This window comes from Lolium rigidum, chromosome 7, assembly GCF_022539505.1.
Source record: "Lolium rigidum isolate FL_2022 chromosome 7, APGP_CSIRO_Lrig_0.1, whole genome shotgun sequence".
NCBI lineage: Eukaryota > Viridiplantae > Streptophyta > Magnoliopsida > Poales > Poaceae > Lolium > Lolium rigidum.
Window position 1 is genome coordinate 70,822,998 of NC_061514.1, and position 21,908 is coordinate 70,844,905.

The 21,908-nt window shown below is 45.2% G+C and overlaps 1 protein-coding gene across 1 annotated transcript in view; it reads left to right on the forward strand.

The window, feature by feature from the left end:
* LOC124671510 (disease resistance protein RPM1-like) overlaps window positions 1–21,908 on the forward strand; it is a 55,675-nt gene that overhangs the window by 2,492 nt on the left and 31,275 nt on the right. The gene's annotated exons all lie outside the window — the stretch shown is intronic.

A 21,908-nucleotide genomic window follows, 5' to 3' on the forward strand; every position in this document is an offset into this window, starting at 1 on the left:
TGCATTTTCGGAACTAACCTATTAACAAGATGCCGAAGTGCCGGTTCACGTTTTCTGCTGTTTTTGGTTTCAGAAATCCTAGTAACGAAATATTCTCGGAATTGGACGAAACGAAGACCCGGGGGCCTATTTTTCCACGGAGCTTCCGGAAGACCGAAGAACATACGAAGTGGGGCCACGAGGTGGCCAGACCACATGGCGGCGCGGCCAAGGGGGCCCGCGCCGCCCGTGGTGTGGGCCCCTCGTCGGGCCCCGACTGCTGCCCTTCCGCCTACTTAAAGCCTCCGTCGCGAAACCCACGATGCGAAAAACCACGATACGGAAAACCTTGCGAGACGCCGCCGCCGATCCCATCTCGGGGGATTACGGAGATCTCCTCCGGCACCTGCCGGAGAGGGGATTCATCTCCCGGAGGACTCTACACCGCCATGGTCGCCTCCGGAGTGATGAGTGAGTAGTTCACCCCTGGACTATGGGTCCATAGCAGTAGCTAGATGGTTGTCTTCTCCTCATTGTGCTTCATTGTTGGATCTTGTGAGCTGCCTAACATGATCAAGATCATCTATCTGTAATACTCTATGTTGTGTTTGTCGGGATCCGATGGATAGAGAATACCATGTCATGTTAATTATCAAGTTATTACATATGTGTTGTTTATGATCTTGCATGCTCTCCGTTACTAGTAGAGGCTGCGGCCAAGTTTTTACTTTTAACTCCAAGAGGGAGTATTTATGCTCGATAGTGGGTTCATGCCCATTGACACACGGACGGTGACGGAAAGTTCTAAGGTTGTGTTGTCTTGTTGCCACTAGGGATAAAACATTGGCGCTATGTCAGAGGATGTAGTTGTTGATTACATTACGCACCATACTTAATGCAATTGTCACGTTGCTTTGCAACTTAATACTTGGAGGGGTTCGGATGATAACACTGAAGGTGGACTTTTTAGGCATAGATGCGGTTGGATGGCGGTCTATGTACTTTGTCGTAATGCCCAATTAAATCTCACTATACTTATCATGTCATGTATGTGCATTGTTATGCCCTCTCTATTTGTCAATTGCCCGACTTGTAATTTGTTCACCCAACATGCTTTTATCTTATGGGAGAGACACCTCTAGTGAGCTGTGGACCCCGGTCCATTCTTTAATGCTGAAATACAAATCTGCTGCAATACTTCTTCTTACTATTTTCTCCGCAAACAATCATCTTCCACACAATACGGTTAATCCTTTGTTACAGCAAGCCGGTGAGATTGACAACCTCACCGTTTCGTTGGGGCAAAGTACTTTGGTTGTGTTGTGCGGGTTCCACGTTGGCGCCGGAATCTACGGTGTTGCGCCGCACTACATCCCGCCGCCATCAACCTTCAACGTGCTTCTTGGCTCCTCCTGGTTCGATAAACCTTGGTTTCTTTCTGACGGAAAACTTGCTGCTGTGCGCATCATACCTTCCTCTTGGGGTTGCCCAACGAACGTGTGAAATACACGCCATCACACGCCGTGATCCTCTTCTCCTCTCTCGCTGGCGGCCTCTCCTTCCTCGACGGCGTGACGAGGCGTGCTCCAACGCCCTATAAAAGCTTGACGACGAACCCTAGTTTCGGTTTGCTTCCTTCTCGTCTCAATTCTCCCCATACCGGAACCCTGGCTCCGCCAGTCGCCATTACCGCCGGCGATAGAAGCCTCTCCAAGCCAAGGCGAACACACCGGCGTGATCACCGTCCTCGACTTGCTACGCCCACGGGAGGAATCGAGCCGCCGTGCCCGAAATCGACGCCGACGACAGCATGTTCTCCGGCACCGGCAACTACGAATTCCGGCGACCCAAGCCTCCCCGAGCCTCTCCGACCACATCATCGTGTTCCTGGTAACCTCCTGAGTCCTCTGGAAGTCTCGCCTTGCTCGATTCATCGCCGTAGTCTCGCCGTATCATCCATCCCGTAGCTGCCGCCGCCGCACCTCACCGTCGAGCGAGCTCCAGTGACCCAAAGACAACGGCGCCACCATCAAACTGACCACCACATCACCCTGAGTCTAGCCCGCTTAGCCTGCTGCCCGCGCGAGCCCGCAAACGACGGCGATTGCCGGAATCCTGCCGACCACCGTGAGACCCTGGCATGCTCTCGATTTGGACTTAGTCCATGCCCGCGTGGCAGCCTACGTGGCCCAGGCCCCACGGGTCATTGACTTGGGTTAGGTTCCGCCACGGTAACAAAAATGTTGTTCATTTAAATTTACTCCAGAAAATTACTGCAACTTAGTAAAATCATATAAAATCCAATATAACTCAGAAAAATAAATATAAGATATTAAAATTCTTAGAAAAGAAAACTCTATCCAATAAAAATATAAAATGAAATTTTTATTCTTAATAAAAATTTAATTATTTAATACTTGTTATTTAAACCTTTAATTTTAATTCTAAATTCAATTAAAATTCAATAATTAGTAAAAATTTACAAAATTAATAAAAACCAGTAAGAAAATTATGAAATTATTAAAACAAGTTTTCCTTTGCTAATAATTTATTAAATCCTTAATAGGAGGATTTAAACCCTAATTAATAATTGCCTTAATTATTAATTAATCAAAAATAAAAAAAATGCCCAATCAAATTTTGTGTTTAATTTAAATTGATTAATAACTTCAACCTTATAATGAAGTTATTACCTTAAGAACTATATGGTAGATTAGAAAACCCTAATTCCATTATACATCAAATAGTAGTTCATAAATTCATGTGGGATCTTAAAACCCTAATGACATTTAGAACCTAGCTCCATTACTTCTTATGAACCCTAAATTGTTCCCAAACCTAAACCTAAGTAACATGTGATCATGTTACTTCACCAGTAAACATAGATTCATATCTAGCAACTAAATACTAGTTCAAATCCACATAAAATATGGGAACCCTATCACTACTAATTAGCATCCCATGTGTTCATCTTCATCAGACCTAGATAATTAAGTAGGGCTAACCCAGTGTAAACCCTAGATCCTATTACCAAAGCCATCATCCTTATTCATTCCTATTTAGCATCACACCATTGTGATGAACCCTAACATCAACCACACCTACTATTTTACTTTACATAACCCTGTTCCACTAAACCCTACTAGTGTGAGATGCTTATGAACCATCCTATTTAGGAACCAACCATTCCTTACTTAGTAGATCCAATAGCAAACCTAGACAACCTCAACCCTAATTGATATACTTCTTATTATTTAAGAAGTATGTTCTTCAAAAGTTATTCTTTTGAAGAAAATAAGGAATCATCACCAACCCCGCTTATAAGGACCTATAAACCCTAGCCAGACTATCATTAGCAAGATAAACCAACCTTGACAACAACCATGTATAATGAATTGCTTAGGATGCCTAGGCTTATCTTAACCTTACAAGCCCTAGGTGTCGATGAGTCCAACATTGTTGTGATCCATCTAACACTTACTCCAAAAACTACTTGGAACCATAATAAATTATAGAACTCCACCAACCTAATTATCATACTTGTTCTTTATTAAAGAACATGTTCTTCAAAAGTTATTCTTTTGAAGTATATGATAATTAATCCTTAACCATGCCATCTAGTACTAAAGCTGACCACTTGTTCTTTACTTGATAACATTATGCCAAATATCATTCTTTATGTGCTCAATTGATTATTATTCTTTATTGTCTACTCGTTGATAATACCAAGTAATCACACCTGAATAAGAACCTTGTATGTGAATCACTCTAAAAGTGCAACACACCCTAAACCAATCATTACAACTCACTCGATCCTAAATCATCGGGGTTAGGTCACGCTTAGAGCGATTGCATCTCATACTTATGCATTATTGCATCCTTGTCAATCTTTTAAACATCGTCTTTACCGGACGATGATGCTATTTCAGAATTTGGAGTTATTACGTATCGAAGACCTTGCCCGCATAATCTTGCAAGTCAAGAAAGGCAAGTTCATCACTTGCTCATGTCATTTGAGTATTTCTATCAAATTACTTGCAAAGTATTATGGTTATCACTATTGCATAAAAATCAAAACCACTACTTTCATAACTATGAAAATGACTATGTGGTGGGCAATGGAACCTTGGATTGTGTTGATATGGTGGAGGTTCCATTGCACGGGCTTATATCCATCTAGGATTAAACAACAAATGTCGCCAGTGATTCTTGTGCCGTAGTACCCGTGTTAACCATAAGATCCGGAGTGGGACGGAGTAGTCAAAAGTGTTTCCACCTCTCGTTCATCAACGGATGCACTTTACCGTAGACACTTGTATCTGTCAGGGCAAGCGGTAGGCTGGGGAAGCCTTAAGTCCCCACGGCATAGTCCGTAGACACTTGTCGCTCGAAGAACAAGCGGTAGGCTGGGGAAGCCTTAAGTCCCCATGGTATTGCGGTCTATGATGGGTTGCAGCTACCGGCGAAGGAGTTTGGTTCGATCCCAGACTGTCATCGTGGTCGTGGTCCACCCTGAAATCTATGGGAATAATGGGACCGGCGAGGACCCAGGGTCGGGGCATGCAACAAAGGGTGGGTGTTCGAGGTAGCGGAGGAACATGATTGGCTAGACCTTATACCGGGCCTCACACCATAGGAAGTGTGGACAAGCCTGCAGCTTGGTTGGCACCAAGGTTAAGATCTCTTATGGGTAAAGCAACACACCTCTGCAGAGTGTAAAGAACCGTGACCTGTCACTCCCTGTTCCGGGATATGGAACTGCGAACGCTGCTGGAAAGGAGCTCCATGAAGTTCTAGTAAACCGGTGAAGGCTGACGGACATAGTTCTTCTGAATAAAAGCAATCTCTTGAAGAAATGATTATGAAAACCTGCATTGGTATTGGACTTTCTGGTCTAATGCCGTAGCTAGTGCATTAAACACCTCTTTCCTATAATGAACTTGTTGAGTACGCTCGTACTCATCCCACTCTTAAATCCCCTGCTTAGATATGGAGGCACCGAAGGAGGATCTACAGTGCAACACGAAGACCGAGGAGTCAACAACTACTTCAAGGGACAGGAACCTGTCAGAAGAGTCAGATACCACATCCAACAAGGAGAAACCTAGATAAGCAATATAAAGGAACTAGCTTCCTAAACTTAGCTCCTATTTAGCTAGAATCTATTCATAGCCTCTGTAGCTAGTTAGATACTCTACCAATAGAGTTCGTGATAAGACTAGTCTACGAGTCGTTCTTCCGGAGTTATTTGCGGTTTTACCTCATTGTAAAGTAGGAGGTCTGTGCTGATCTTATGTAACGAGTATGTATGTAATTCTATAGACATGCCTTGGACCCGCATATGTTTCTGTTGTACCACTCTGAGCGATATAATACTAGTGGAACGGTGTTTCATTGGTGTTATATCAGACTTGCATACTACACCATGCAATGGTATGCCCGGTCACCACACATACTGATACGTCTCAAACGTATCTATAATTTCTTATGTTCCGTGCTACTTTTATGATGATACTCACATGTTTTATACACACTTTATGTCATTATTATGCATTTTCTGGCACTAACCTATTGACGAGATGCCGAAGAGCCGATTCTGTCGTTTTCTGCTGTTTTTGGTTTCGAAATCCTACAAAGGAAATATTCTCGGAATTGGACGAAATCAACGCCCAGGGTCTTATTTTTCCACGGAGCTTCCAGAAGACCGAAGGGGATACGAAGTGGGGCGACGAGGCGCCGCCACCATAGGGCCGCGCGGCCAAAGGGGGGCCCGCGCCACCCTAGGGTGTGGGCCCCTCGTCAGCCCCCCGACTCTGCCCTTCCGCCTACTTATAGCCTTCGTCGCGAAAACCCCAGTACCGAGAGCCACGATACGGAAAACCTTCCAGAGACGCCGCCGCCGCCAATCCCATCTCGGGGGATTCAGGAGATCGCCTCCGGCACCCTGTCGGAGAGGGAAATCATCTCCCGGAGGACTCTTCATCACCATGATCGCCTCCGGATTGATGTGTGAGTAGTTCACCCTTGGACTATGGGTCCATAGCAGTAGCTAGATGGTTGTCTTCTCCTCATTGTGCTATCATGTTAGATCTTGTGAGCTGCCTATCATGATCAAGATCATCTATTTGTAATGCTACATGTTGTGTTTGTTGGGATCCGATGAATATGGAATACTATGTCAAGTTGATTATCAATCTATCATATATATGTTGTTTATGTTCTTGCATGCTCTCCGTTGCTAGTAGAGGCTCGGCCAAGTTGATACTTGTAACTCCAAGAGGGAGTATTTATGCTCGATAGTGGGTTCATGCCTCCATTGAATCCGGGACGGTGATAGAAAGTTCAAAGGTTGTGGATGTGCTCGTTGCCACTAGGGATAAAACATCAATGCTTTGTCTAAGGATATTTGTGTTGATTACATTACGCACCATACTTAATGCAATTGTCCGTTGTTTGCAACTTAATACTGGAAGGGGTGTGGATGCTAACCTCGAAGGTGGACTTTTTAGGCATAGATGCATGCTGGATAGCGGTCTATGTACTTTGTCGTAATGCCCCGATTAAATCTCATAGTAGTCATCGTGATATGTATGTGCATTGTTATGCCCTCTCTATTTGTCAATTGCCCAACCGTAATTTGTTCACCCAACATGCTATTTATCTTATGGGAGAGACACCACTAGTGAACTGTGGACCCCGGTCCATTCTTTTACATCTGAAATACAATCTACTTCAAACTCGTTCTTTCATCGTTCCTCGCAAACAAACATCATTTTCCACACCATACGTTTAATCCTTTGTTTACGAGCAAGCCGGTGAGATTGACAACCTCACTCGTTAAGTTGGGGCAAAGTATTGTGATTGTGTTGTGCAGGTTCCACGTTGGCGCCGGAATCTCCGGTGTTGCGCCGCACTACACTCCGTCACCAACAACCTTCACGTGTTCCTTGACTCCTACTCGGTTCGATAACCTTGGTTTCATACCGAGGGAAAACTCGCCGCTCGTACGCATCACACCTTCCTCTTGGGGTTCCCAACAGACGTGTGTCAACTTCCACGCCAACAGCAAGGATTTTTCTGGCGCCGTTGCCGGGGAGATCAAGACACGCTGCAAGGGGAGTCTCCCACATCCAATCTCTTTACTTTGTTTTTGTCTTGCTTTACTTTATTTTATTTACTGCTTTGTTTGCTTTCTATATTAAAAATACAAAAAAATTAGTTGCTAGATTTACTTTATTTACTGTCTTGTTTGCGTTCTCTATATTAAAAACACAAAAAATTAGTTACTTGCATTTACTTTATTTAGTTTGCTTTATTTACTACTGCTAAAATGAATACCCATGAGAACACTAAGTTGTGTGATTTCACTAGCACAAATAATAATGATTTCCTATGCACACCTATTGCTCCACCTGCTACTACAAAGCAGAATTTTTTAAAATTAAACCTCGCTTTACTCGAATCTTGTTATGAGAGAGCAATTTTATGGTGTTAGTTTTGATGATGCTGCTGCCCATCTTAATAATTTTGTTGAACTTTGTGAAATGCAAAAGTATAAGGATGTAGATGGTGACATTATAAAATTGAAATTGTTTTCCTTTCTCCTTAAGGGGAAGAGCTAAAGATTGGTTGCTATCTTTGCCTAAGAATAGTATTGATTCATGGACTAAATGTAAAGATGCTTTCATTGGTAGATATTATCCTCCCGCTAAAATTATATCTTTGAGAAGTAGCATAATGAATTTTAAGCAATTTGATAATGAACATGTTGCTCAAGCATGGGAGAGAATGAAATCTTTGGTAAATAATTGCCCTACCCATGGACTGACTACTTGGATGATCATCCAAACCTTTTATGCAGGACTGAATTTTTCTTCGCGGAACCTATTGAATTCAGCTACTGGAGGTACTTTTATGTCCATTACTTTGGTAGCGGCAACAAAGCTTCTTGATGATATGATGATAAATTACTCTGAATGGCACACTAAAAGGGCTCCACAAGGTAAGAAGGTAAATTCTGTTGAAGAAACCTCCTCCTTGAGTGATAAGATTGATGTTATTATGTCTATGCTTGTGAATGGTAGATCTAATGTTGATCCTAATAATGTTCCTTTAGCTTCATTGGTTGATCAAGAAGAGCATGTTGATGTGAACTTCATTAAAAATAATAATTTCAACAACAATGCTTATAGGAATAATTCTGGTAACAACTATAGGCCATATCCTTCTAATAATGGTAATGGTTATGGTTATGGGAATTCTTACAACAATAATAGGAGTATACCCCCTGGTCTTGAAGCCATGCTTAAATAATTTATTAGTACACAAGCTGCTTTTAACAAATCTGTTGAAGAAAGCTTGATAAAATTGATGTTCTTGCTTCTAAGGTTGATAGTCTTGCCTGATGTTGATCTTTTAAAATTGAAAGTTATGCCTAATGAAGATAAAGATATTAAGTCATTTGCTACATCAAACGCCATCCAAGTTCGAATTAATGAGAATATTAGATTGATGGCTGAATTGCATGCTAGGTGGGAAAGAGAAGAAAAACTAGCTAAAGAGAATAATGTAGCTAAAGTTTGGACTATTACCACCACTAGTAATGATGATGTTTCACATGTTGCTAAACCTCCTACTATCACTGATAAAATAATTGGTGTTGGCAATGTTTCTACTCCTAGTGCAAAGCGTGCAAAATTGCCTGAAACCGCTGAAATTGCTAAAACTGTTTGTGATAAAACTGCTGAAATTTTTCAAAATATTGGGGACAATGATCCCATTGCTGTAGATCATAATGGTTTAGATTTTGATGATTGTCACATCTCTGAAGTTATAAAGTTCTTAAAAAAACTTGCTAGAAGTCCCAATGCTAGTGCTATAACTTTGACCTTTACAAAACATATTACAAATGCTCTCATAAAAGCTAGAGAGGAGAAACTAAAACTTGAAACTTCTATTCCTAGGAAGTGAGAAGATGGTTGGGAGCCCATCATTAATATGAAGGTCAATGATTTTGATTGTAATGCTTTATGTGATCTTGGTGCAAGTATTTCTGTTATGCCTAAGAAAATCTATGATATGCTTGACTTGCCACCATTGAAAAATTGTTACTTGGATGTTAATCTTGCTGATAATGCTATAAAGAAACCTTTGGGGCGGATTGATAATGTTCGCATTATGGTTAACAATAACCTTGTCCCCATTGATTTTGTTGTCTTGGATATTGAATGCAATGCATCTTGTCCCATTATATTGGGAAGACCTTTTCTTCGAACTGTTGGTGCTATCATTGATATGAAGGAAGGTAATATTAAGTATCAATTTCCTCTCAAGAAAGGTATGGCACACTTCCCTAGAAAGAGAATGAAGTTACCTTATGATTCTATTATTAGAACAAATTATGATGTTGATGCTTCATCTCTCGATAATACTTGATTCACACTTTGAGCGCCTAGCTGAAAGGCGTTAAAGAAAAGCGCTTATGGGAGACAACCCATTATTTTACTTCTGCACTTTTGTTTTATATTTGAGTCTTGGAAGTTGTTACTACTGTAGCAACCTCTCCTTATCTTTATTTTATTGCATTTTTGTGCCAAGTAAAGTCTTTGATAGTAGGGTTGATACTAGATTTGGATTACTGCGCAGAAACAGATTTCTTGCTATCACGAAATTTAGCAGCCCCGTCTGTAGGTAACTCAGAAAATTATGCTAATTTACGTGCGTGATCCTCAGATATGTACGCAACTTTCATTCAATTTGAGCTTTTTCATCTGAGCAAGTTAAGTGCCCCAGAAAAATTCTTCTTTACGGACTGTTCTGTTTTGACAGATTCTGCCTTTTATTTCGCATTGCCTGTTTTGCTATGTTTGATGGATTTCTTTGTTCCATTAACTTTCAGTAGCTTTGTGAAATGTCCAGAAGTGTTAAGAATGATTATGTCACCTCTGAATATGTGAATTTTTGATTATGCACTAACCCTCTAATGAGTTTGTTTTGAGTTTGGTGTGGAGGAAGTTTTCAAGGGTCAAGAGAGGAGGATGATACAATATGATCAAGAAGAGTGAAAAGTCTAAGCTTGGGGATGCCCCGTGGTTCATCCCTGCATATTTTAAGAAGACTCAAGCATCTAAGCTTGGGGATGCCCAAGGTATCCCTTCTTCATCGACAACTTATCAGGTCACCTCTAGTGAAACTATATTTTTATTCCGTCACATCTTATGTGCTTTACTTGGAGCGTCTGTTTGTTTTTGTTTTTGTTTTTGTTTGAATAAAATCGGATCCTAGCATTCCTTGTTTGGGAGAGAGACACGCTCCGCTATTGCATATGAACACATGTGTTCTTAGCTTTACTTTTAATGTTCATGGCGAAGGTTGAAACTGCTTCGTTCATTGTTATATGGTTGGAAATAGAAAATGCTTCATGTGGTAATTGGTATAATGTCTTGAATAATTTGATACATGGAAATTGTTGTGCTCATATAGATCATGTTTAAGTTCTTGCATCATGTACTTTGCACCTATTAATGAAGAACTACATAGAGCTTGTTAAATTTTGGTTTGCATGATTGGTCTCTCTAGAGTCTAGATATTTTCTGGTGAGGTGTTTGAACAACAAGGAGACAGCATAGAGTCTTATAATTCTTGCAATATGTTCTTATGTAAATTTTGCTGTACCGGTTTATACTTGAGTTTGCTTCAAACAGCGTTGCTAGCCTAAGCCTTGTATTGAGAGGGATTACTTCTCGTGCATCCAAATCCTTGAGCCAAAAACTATGCCATTTGTGTCCACCATACCTACCTACTACATGGTATTTCTCTGCCATTCCAAAGTAAATTACTTGAGTGCTACCTTTAAAATTCTATTCTTTGTCTTTGCAATATATAGTTCATGGGAAAATAGCCTTAAAAACTATTGTGGTAAAGAATATGTAGCTTATGTGTCTTATTTCTTATAAGTTGCTTGTTGAGCGGTAACCATGTTTCTGGGACGCCACCAACTATTACACCTTTGTTGAATATCATGTGAGTTTCTATGCATGTTCGTCTTGTCAGAAGTAAGGGTGATTTATCATGATCAAATGGTTTGAGTATGCATATTGTTAGAGAAGAACATTGGGCCGCTAACTAAAGCCATGAATCATGGTGGAAGTTTCAGTTTGGACATCAATCCTCAATCTCTTATGAGAATATTATTGTTGACGTCAGAAACCCCCTGGCGGGCAGAGACGGGCAACACCGTAGAGCCGGGAACAACTAGGGCTGCGGCTGGCCCCAGTCCCTCAGAGCGACGGCCCGCAAAGCCTCCTGGTCGCACGCGCCGATGTTTATCACAAGGGCGTGCCACCCGACCTATACCTGGTCGGGAAGGTGTAGATGATGCCTCGCTTAGTTTCCTGCGAGGCACACACGTAAACGTTAAATACGAGCCTCGATCGGCTCTCGGGTTATCTCGTGAATCGGCTCAAAGAGCCGATCCACCCATGATTCAGACGAGGTGTCCGAATATATGGTGGTCCTACTTGATCAAGGTAAAGCTAATGAGATCTACGACGATTTAGGGTTTTCACCGCATAATCGGATCGTCCTACTCCAGGTTGGGCCTCGCGGCCACGCACGGTGATCGTAAGCCGATCCTAAACAAGGCCTAAAAACCAACACGAGGTTGATCCCCGGAACATCCTCGCTTAGGGCCAACGAACGACACCCTACGTGCCGCTGGATCCTCCCCCTTTGTAAGGCCTAACTATTGCGGATATTAAACTAATCCTTGTAGAACAAGGAGCAATCGTAACGGATCAGATCTACTAAACTATGATCAAGCGGGGTGCCGCCCCTACACCCGAGATAGGTGTAAGGGCGGCTAGACATGCAAGGGTTGCACTACGGAAGCATGTAATATGAAGAACAATGCTAACCCTAACATGTCTAAGATAACTACGTTGCTCGCCATCAAAAAGGCTTCAGTACGAGCAACGCATGAACAACGTGATAGGCATTACGCTGCCTAGATCGCAAGATGCGATCTAGGCAGCATGGTGCTTACCGGTAGAAACCCTCGAGACGAAGGAGTTGGCGATGCGCCGAGATTTGTTTGTGGTTGAACGTTGGTTGTTGTTTATTCCATAAACCCTAGGTACATATTTATAGTCCAAGCGGACTTTCTAATGTGGGGCGTGCACCAAACCGTGCACGAGTAAGATTCTAACTTCTAAACTAAGATGCGATCTAATATGTTACGTATACATGGGCAAACAAGCCCAACTTGGTATAAAAGGCCGACTCACGTATTTCTTCTATATATATTTCTTCACGCCCATCTTGATCGCGGCCCACCTCCGACTCGGTCAAATCTCGGTGATAACACATGCCCCCCGGTTTTGGAAATGACATTTCCAAAATCATTACGCTTTCTTTCGTCGGGTCATGTCGTGGCAGTAGCGAACCGCCGCAGAATCCTCATCATGATGCCTTGCCCCTTCCACTTTTCCACGTGGCCGCAAAACTCTCCTCGTTGGGCAACATCTCCTCGGAAACCGCCGTGGCATTGAATCTCTCTCATATCCCCTTTAATTAACCGTTCTAAACAGCTTGCGTCTCCTTCGTCCTCCTCGCATTAGCACCAAAAACCCTCTGTGCCGCCATGTCTTCTTCCTCCTCCTCCGAGTTTTCCTACGGGTCCGACTCCTCCCGCGAGACGCCGCCGGAAATTCGTGCCCCAGAAGACTGGGACGAGGAGAGCCATGCCTCCTTCCATTTGGTCTGAGGACGACAAGTCCTTGACCAGCGGGGATGAAGATCTTCAGTTCCTCGCCGACGGGGAACTGGAGTCAAAAAGCGAGGACGACCAGTTCTCCTGGGACGGCTGCCCCACCTCTGAAGAAGAGGGAGAAGAAGACGACGACTCCCTCGAGGGCTACCCGCCGGCGAAACGCCTCCGCATGTGGTGGGACGACGACAGCAGCGACGACGAAGACGGGGACGAAGCCCCCGTGGAGGGCTACGGGAGTAGCGACGAGGAGCCCCATCGGCAGCAGCACCGATGAGAGTTCTGAGGATGACGATGAGGGCAGTGATGGCCCGTAGACTAGGATCTAATAGTATAGGCCTAGCAGTAGTAGATTGGTCAATAGACCCTTCTTTTGTTCTTCCTTCCTTGAGCAATCGACTCCCCATTGTAAGAAATCCCAATACTAATGAAGAATTCCCTTAACTTGATTTTGCCGATTTCTTTCATGCTGAGTTTGTCAATTGTTGGCCTAATCCATGCTTAGTGACTGATGGCAACGCATCAGTTTCATGATAATCTGCGAGACATGCCAATTTAGCCATCCCTCCAAGCTAGCTAGCCCTGCCGATGACGATGGCACAGCCGATCGTAGTAAGCTGGCGACTTGACTTTTGAGCGGGCGACTTTAAAAGAGCCCTGGAACTGTCTTGGATGCTCAAACTGATGACTTTGTAACAGAACACCACTCTCCAGACCAGTTGTGTCGTAGGGCTAGCCGATTCCAACCAAATCGGCTCCCTAGAGCAAAGACTTTTAGGGCGAGCTGCCCCCCGAGCCTTAATCAAGGCGAATCAGCCACATGTGCCGACGTTAGCTTTAACTCATGATGTAGCCCCAAGCAGAGAACCTTCAGGGTGAACTGCCCCCCGAGCTTCTTCAATCTACTTCTTGCGCCTTGCAGATCAGACCAGTTCCTTCCTTATCTCTGATCGTAACAGTTATTCCTCTTGAGTTGATGGCCATGCATCGGCTTTTATATCCTTAAGTCGATGTCTGCTGCATCGGCTGTGCTCAAAATTTTTCGAATTTTTTGAGATTTTTTACGGCCGACTAGTGCATCGGCCCCCATATTCCAATACCCATCACCAAAGGATGAGACGCTTCCGTTGCATATCCTCGTGTTTTATCCACCTGGGTGCCCCCCCGAGCCGATTCTGTCAAGAGAATTGATGGTATCGGCTCTGTTGGATAACATGTTGAACCCAGGCAGAATGGATGGTGAGGATAATTTTTTGGCCGATTGCTGGAATCGGCCTGCACGTTGCTTGCTCGGTGAAGGTTTTGTAATGCCCCTTCATAAATTTTTGGGGCCGATCACAAGGATCAGCCTCGCCACGTTTGCTCATTGATGTGCTCTTGCTACTCGTTCAGGCCGGTAGACAAAACCAACCCAACCTCTGACTTCATCATGTTGGTGCGCTTACTGTTGCCCACCTTGAGTGCATCGTGTATTCGTGGAGCACTAAGCTTTGTCGGAAGAACGAGCACCATGTTTGTGCCAGCCGATGTTTCATCATCGGCTTTCCTTTGCTTGGGGCGCCACTCCATTTTTCGTGGGCGACCCTCTTCATCCAGGGTTCGCTGAACCTTCGCAGCCAGATCAGGCCTTGCCTTCCTTAATGTATGCAAGTATAACCTCTCGGCTTCTTCCAGGCCGCGCAATCGTTGAACCCTGCGTTTCTGGGAACGGCTGAGTCCATCAGGGCACCACCTTGGCCGGTGATACCTGTCTTCTTCTTCTTCTCCCTCGTCTTCTGAATCTTCGAGATCTTTCAACCGAGGGGACTCAGCTCGTTTGCTCTGTGGCGGGAGAGGTCCTAAGCGCTCGAACACGGACACGTTGGCTGCCTCCTTCTTCTTCGGTTGCATTCACGGGCAATTGCCGATTGTTGGCAATCGGCTCATTCCTGAATCCCAGCAGTGCCTGAAGAAAGGACAATGCCAGTGCCTGTCCTCGTCGTCTCGCTCCCTTGCCTTTCCCTTGGCACAACGCTCGTGCTCCTCCTCATCGCGGTTATGCCGACGATGTCTTCTGGCTTCTCTAGCCAGACGATCTCTTTCATCATCATTGCTGAACTGTCGGCGTTGGTCATACTGACTCACATACTTGTTGCGGAGGTGATCAGAGAGAGGTCGCTGATATCTTATGTTTTTCACTTCTCCCTCTGTTACGTAGCGCTTGCCATATTGGCGGAGCCGATCGCGTGGAGCGGCTTCTTCTGTATCCTCGTTATGAGAGCAGCTGCCCTCATCTCCATCCTTGCCAGCGTGGTGTCCAAGATCTACCATGTTGATATTGCACAGGAAACCCGGCTGGCACCCTCCATGGCAAGCATACTCCACCATGTTTACGGCGGGGAAGGGGTGTGTGTCGACCTTCATGGCGTATTGGTTGAAAATCAACCGTCCGTTTTCTATCGCCATTTGGATCTGCTGCCGCCACACCCTGCAGTCGTTGGTTGTGTGGGAGAACGTGTTATGCCATTTGCAGTATGGCCTTCCGTTCAGCTCTTGCACCGTGGGGAACTTGTGGCCTTCGGGTACCTGTATATATATGCTTCTCCGTGAGTAAGAGATCAAAAATCTGCTCCGTCTTGGTCACGTCGAAGTCGAACCCTTTTGGTGGGCCTTGTGGCTTCACCCATTTGCAGGTCACGGGGCCCGTCGCTCGAGTCCATTCAGCCACTGCTATCTCCCGATCTCCCGCAGCACCTTCATCCTCGTCCGCCTCAACCAGGGTCACCGCACGCTTGAATTTGTCCCGGTAAACATCCGGGTGGCGCTCGTTCATATGCCGACGGCTTCGCACCATGTGCGCCAACGAAGGGTAGTCTCGCTTGGGAGGCCACGTCCTTGATTGATGATGAGAGACCCACCACCGCCAACTCGATCGCTTCTTTTTCACTTATATGAGCCGAAAAGCATCGGTTCCTAATGGTCCCGAAGCTGCCGGACGTATTCCGCCACCTGTCTCCCGCGCTTCGTCGTACTTGTGCTAGATCGGCAATGCCAACATCGGAAGCTTCGAGTGATACTGCTCATGGAACCGCTCTTCCAACCGCTTCCAAGTCTGGATGGAGTTCGGTGGTAGCGATGTGTACCACCCGAAAGCCGATCCTGTGAGGGACTCGTGCGAAGAACCTCACGCGCAACTCGTCCGACGCGGAGATCGTGCCCAGCTGTGCCAAATATCGGCTCACATGCTCGATGGAGCTGGACCCATCTGATCCACTAAACTTCGTGAAGTCCGGGAGCCGATATTTGGGTGGCAGCGGGATCAGTTCGTAGCTGTTGGGGTACGGCTTGGTGTAGCCGAACGCCTTCCTTTTCGGCATCATACCGAACTGATCTTTCAGAATTGCACAAATCTGATCCGCTCGTGATGGCTGAAGGTGTCGAACCCTGAAGATTCGCCGGGGTGGCATACTTAACCAGCCATGCTTGCTTTTCCGGTTCTAAGCCAACTGCAGGAGCTGGGCTTTGGAGGTTTGTCGGGGCGGCGTACTTAGCCAGCCACGACTGCTTCTCGAGATCGGCTCCCGACGTTCCTCCCGCCGTTCCGGAGGCCCCTGATATTGCAGCCTGGTTCGAGAGTGCCCAGGCGTTGCAGTCCGGTACGTATGCGCACGCGTATCCGGGCAGGATCTCCTTGGGTGCCTCAGGTAGGAATTGGTAGTCACTAGGATCACCACCAATCTTGTAGACGACGTATGCCGATGAGTTCGGCAGTTCCGGTGCTGCCCATGCGACCGGCTGGGGCTGGAGTGGCATCTCTCCCTTGAAAGTCCCCAGAGCTGGTCCCGATGGAGAATACCGGTGGCTCATGATTTCCTTGACGACGCGCAGAGCGACACGCTCCAAGGTGTTCACCAGGCTCTCGCAGTGGCGGTGCGGCGAATGAGCCACCATGTAGTTGATTTCCTGCCGCAGCGACCTGGTGCGTTCTTCCGACGGGGCGGAAAGGTCCACTCCATCGAGTGCGCCTTCAGGTGTGAAACCCTTCCACCTGACGCCATGGGAGCGGGTTCGGTGGAAGGAGCCGATGAGTTCGGCTTCAAGGGTTGCCTTGATCTCGTCATGTTTCTTCTTGAGCTCATCGAGGCAGATCCTCGTACGTGACCGGAGTGTCTTCCGCCATCTCGGATGTAGATGGCGATGTTGTGGATGTCGAAGGCGGTCCCACCGGGCGTGCCGAATGTGTTGACGTCGGAAACCCCCGGCGGGCGAGACGGGCAACACCGTAGAGCCGGGAACAACTAGGGCTGCGGCTGGCCCCGGTCCCTCGGAGCGACGGCCCGCAAAGCCTCCCGGTCGCACGCGCCGATGTTTATCACAAGGGCGTGCCACCTGACCTATACCTGGTCGGGAAGGTGTAGATGATGCCTCGCTTAGTTTCCTGCAGGGGCACACACGTAAACGTTAAATACGAGCCTCGATCGGCTCTCAGGTTATCCCGTGAATCGGCTCAAAGAGCCGATCCACCCATGATTCGGACGAGGTGTCCGAATATATGGTGGTCCTGCTTGATCAAGGTAAAGCTAATGAGATCTACGACGATTTAGGGTTTTCACCGCATAATCGGATCGTCCTACTCCAGGTTGGGCCTCGCGGCCACGCACGGTGATCGTAAGCCGATCCTAAACAAGGCCTAAAAACCAACACGAGGTTGATCCCCGGAACATCCCGCTTAGGGCCAACGAACGACACCCTACGTGCCGCTGGATCCTCCCCCCCTTTGTAAGGCCTAACTATTGAAGATATTAAACTAATCCTTGTAGAACAAGGAGCAATCGTAACGGATCAGATCTACTAAACTATGATCAAGCGGGGTGCCGCCCCTACACCTGAGATAGGTGTAAAGGCGGCTAGACATGCAAGGGTTGCACTACGAAAGCATGTAATATGAAGAACAATGCTAACCCTAACATGTCTAAGATAACTACGTTGCTCGCCATCAAAAAGGCTTCAGTACGAGCAACGCATGAACAACGTGATAGGCATTACGCTGCCTAGATCGCAAGATGCGATCTAGGCAGCATGGTGCTTACCGGTAGAAACCCTCGAGACGAAGGAGTTGGCGATGCGCCGAGATTTGTTTGTGGTTGAACGTTGGTTGTTATTTATTCCATAAACCCTAGGTACATATTTATAGTCCAGCGGACTTTCTAATGTGGGGCGTGCACCAAACCGTGCACGAGTAAGATTCTAACTTCTAAACTAAGATGCGATCTAATATGTTACAGATACATGGGCAAACAAGCCCAACTTGGTATAAAAGGCCGACTCACGTATTTCTTCTATATATATTTCTTCACGCCCATCTTGATCGCGGCCCACCTCTGACTCGGTCAAATCCTGGTGATAACAATTATCTGTTGTTGAATGCTTATGCATTAAAGAGGAGTCCATTACCTGTTGTCTATGTTGTCCCGGTATGGATGTCTAAGTTGAGAATAATCAAAAACGAGAAATCAAATGTGATCTTTCTCCTTAGACCTTTGTACAGGCGGCATAGAGGTACCCCTTTGTGACACTTGGTTGAAACGTATGTTATGCAATGATAATCCATGTAAATCCAAGCTAATTGAGACAAGGTGCAAGCACTATTGGTACTCTATGCATGAGGCTCGCAACTTATAAGATGTCTTATACATAACACATATGATTTATTACTACCGTTGACAAAATTGTTTCTATGTTTTCAAAATGAAAAGCTCTAGCACAAAAATAGTAATCCATGCTTCCTCTCGCGAAGGGCCTTTCTTCTACTTTATTGTTGAGTCGGTTTACCTACTTCTTTCTATCTTAGAAGCAAACACTTGTGTGAACTGTGTGCATTGATTCTTACATGTTTACCTATTGCACTTGTTATATTACTTTGTGTTGACAATTATCCATGAGATATACATGTTGAAGTTGAAAGCAACCACTGAAACTTATATCTTCCTTTGTGTTGCTTCAAAACTCTCTACTAAGAATTTATTGCTTTATGAGTTAACTCTTATGCAAGTCTTATTGATGCTTGTCTTGAAAGTACTATTCATGAAAAGTCTTTGCTATATGATTCAGTTGTTTATTCATTGTCTTTACCATTGCTTCGAATCACTACATTCATCTCATATGCTTTACAATAGTATTGATCAAGATTATGATAGCATGTCACTTCAGAAATTATCCGTGTTATCGTTTACCTACTCGAGGGCGAGTAGGAACTAAGCTTGGGGATGCTTGATACGTCTCAAACGTATATATAATTTCTTATGTTCCATGCTACTTTTATGATGATACTCACATGTTTTATAAACACTTTATGTCATTATTATGCATTTTCCGGCACTAACCTATTGACGAGATGCCGAAGAGCCGATTCTGTTGTTTCGCTGTTTTGGTTTCAGAAATCCTACAAAGGAAATATTCTCGGAATTGGACGAAATCAACGCCCAGGGTCTTATTTTTCCACGGAGCTTCCAGAAGACCGAAGGGGATACGAAGTGGGGCGACGAGGCGCCGCCACCATAGGGCCGCGCGGCCAAAGGGGGGGCCGCGCCACCCTATGGTGTGGGCCCCTCGTCAGCCCCCCGACTCTGCCCTTCCGCCTACTTATAGCCTACGTCGCGAAAACCCCAGTACCGAGAGCCACGATACGGAAAACCTTCCAGAGACGCCGCCGCCGCCAATCCCATCTCGGGGGATTCAGGAGATTGCCTCCGGCACCCTGCCGGAGAGGGGAATCATCTCCTGGAGGACTCTTCATCACCATGATCGCCTCCGGATTGATGTGTGAGTAGTTCACCCCTGGACTATGGGTCCATAGCAGTAGCTAGATGGTTGTTTTCTCCTCATTGTGCTATCATGTTAGATCTTGTGAGCTGCCTATCATGATCAAGATCATCTATTTGTAATGCTACATGTTGTGTTTGTTGGGATCCGATGAATATGGAATACTATGTCAAGTTGATTATCAATCTATAATATATATGTGGTTTATGTTCTTGCATGCTCTCCGTTGCTAGTAGAGGCTCTGGCCAAGTTGATACTTGTAACTCCAAGAGGGAGTATTTATGCTCGATAGTGGGTTCATGCCTCCATTGAATCTGGGACAGTGATAGAAAGTTCTAAGGTTGTGGATGTGTTGTTGCCACTAGGGATAAAACATCAATGCTTTGTCTAAGGATATTTGTGTTGATTACATTACGCACCATACTTAATGCAATTGTCTGTTGTTTGCAACTTAATACCGGAAGGGGTGCGGATGCTAACCTGAAGGTGGACTTTTTAGGCATAGATGCATGTTGGATAGCGGTCTATGTACTTTGTCGTAATGCCCTGATTAAATCTCATAGTAGTCATCGTGATATGTATGTGCATTGTTATGCCCTCTCTATTTGTCAATTGCCCAACTGTAATTTGTTCACCCAACATGCTATTTATCTTATGGGAGAGACACCACTAGTGAACTGTGGACCCCGGTCCATTCTTTTACATCTGAAATACAATCTATCGCAAACTCTGTTCTTTACTTGTTCCTCGCAAACAAACATCATTTTCCACACCATACGTTTAATCCTTTGTTTACAGACAAGCCGGTGAGATTGACAACCTCACCTGTTAAGTTGGGGCAAAGTATTGTGATTGTGTTGTGCAGGTTCCACGTTGGCGCCGGAATCCCTGGTGTTGCGCCGCACTATACTCCGTCACCAACAACCTTCACGTGTTCCTTGACTTCTACTGGTTCGATAACCTTGGTTTCATACTGAGGGAAAACTCGCTGCTGTACGCATCACACCTTCCTCTTGGGGTTCCCAACAGACGTGTGTCAACTACCACGCCAACAACACATACCATCATAGAAATCACATCAAAATCAATGGAATCCTTATACGGTCCTATCTCAAAATCAACACGCACCATGTGGTTTACCTTCATCTTACCATTGTCGCTCAACCACTGAATATAGTATGGATGCGGCGCGGTAGATACTTCAACTTCAGCTTGGCACATAACTCCTTGCTTGCTAAATTGCGACAACTCCCGCCATCAATAATGACCTTGCAAGCTTTATCAGGACCAACTAGTGCCTTTGTTTGGAACAAATTGTAGCGCTGAGTAGATGCACTTGGTTGTACATTAAGAGCATGCTGTGACACAACAATAGTGCGAGCTTCAGACGGAAAAGCATCTACACCATCACTGTCATAATCATCATCTTCTAGAGCATCCGGATCAGCATCATCTCCAGTCTCATACTCATCATTGTCATTAATGATCATTACTTTACGATTAGGAAAATCTCTCTTGAAGTGACCCTTGCCACCACATGTATGACAATTCATATCGCGGTTGAGCGCTGTAGACATGCTAGAACCACTTCCACTTGCAACAGGTTCGGAATTCTTTGCGTTGGACACATTGGAGACCGGCTTGCTAGACGAAGTAGGAGGACGCGTTGATGGCGTCGGCGCCGTAGAGGGTGGCGCCCTAGATGTAAAGCGCCCAGCTCCTGTAGCACGGCCTTTGATTTGCGCTTCCTCCGCTAACTGTGCTTCAGCTTCTCTTGCATGATGTAGTAGCTCATTCATAGTAGTGTAATGGTGATGACGAACAGTGCCTTTGATATTATACTTCAAACCATGTAGAAAACGCTGAATTATCATCTCAAGTGACACACGGACACGGCCACGCTGCATAAGCATCTCCATCTCCATGAAATAAGCATCAACCGTCATAACACCTTTCCTCAAGAGGGTCAACTTATCATATATAGACCGCAAATAATTAGTGGGAACAAAGCGAGCTTGCATAATTGCCTTCATCTCGCGCCATGTAAGAACATGTACTTCTTCATCTTCTTGACGAGCACGTGTAACTCCATCCCATCAACGCAATGCATAGCCATCAAATTCCGAGGAAGCAAGTTTAATCTTCCTATCTTCAGTATAATCATGTAGGCGCCACAACTTCTCAATTTTCAGCTCCCATGTGAGGTATTCTTCAACATCATGACCTCCTTCAAATTAGGGAATTGAGAATTTTGGCTTACCCAAACCATCGTCTTGCGGTTGTGGAGGGACACGGCGAGCTCTAAGTTCGGCAACGCCTCGACCATGGTTACCATGTCCAACACCACGACCAACACCACGCT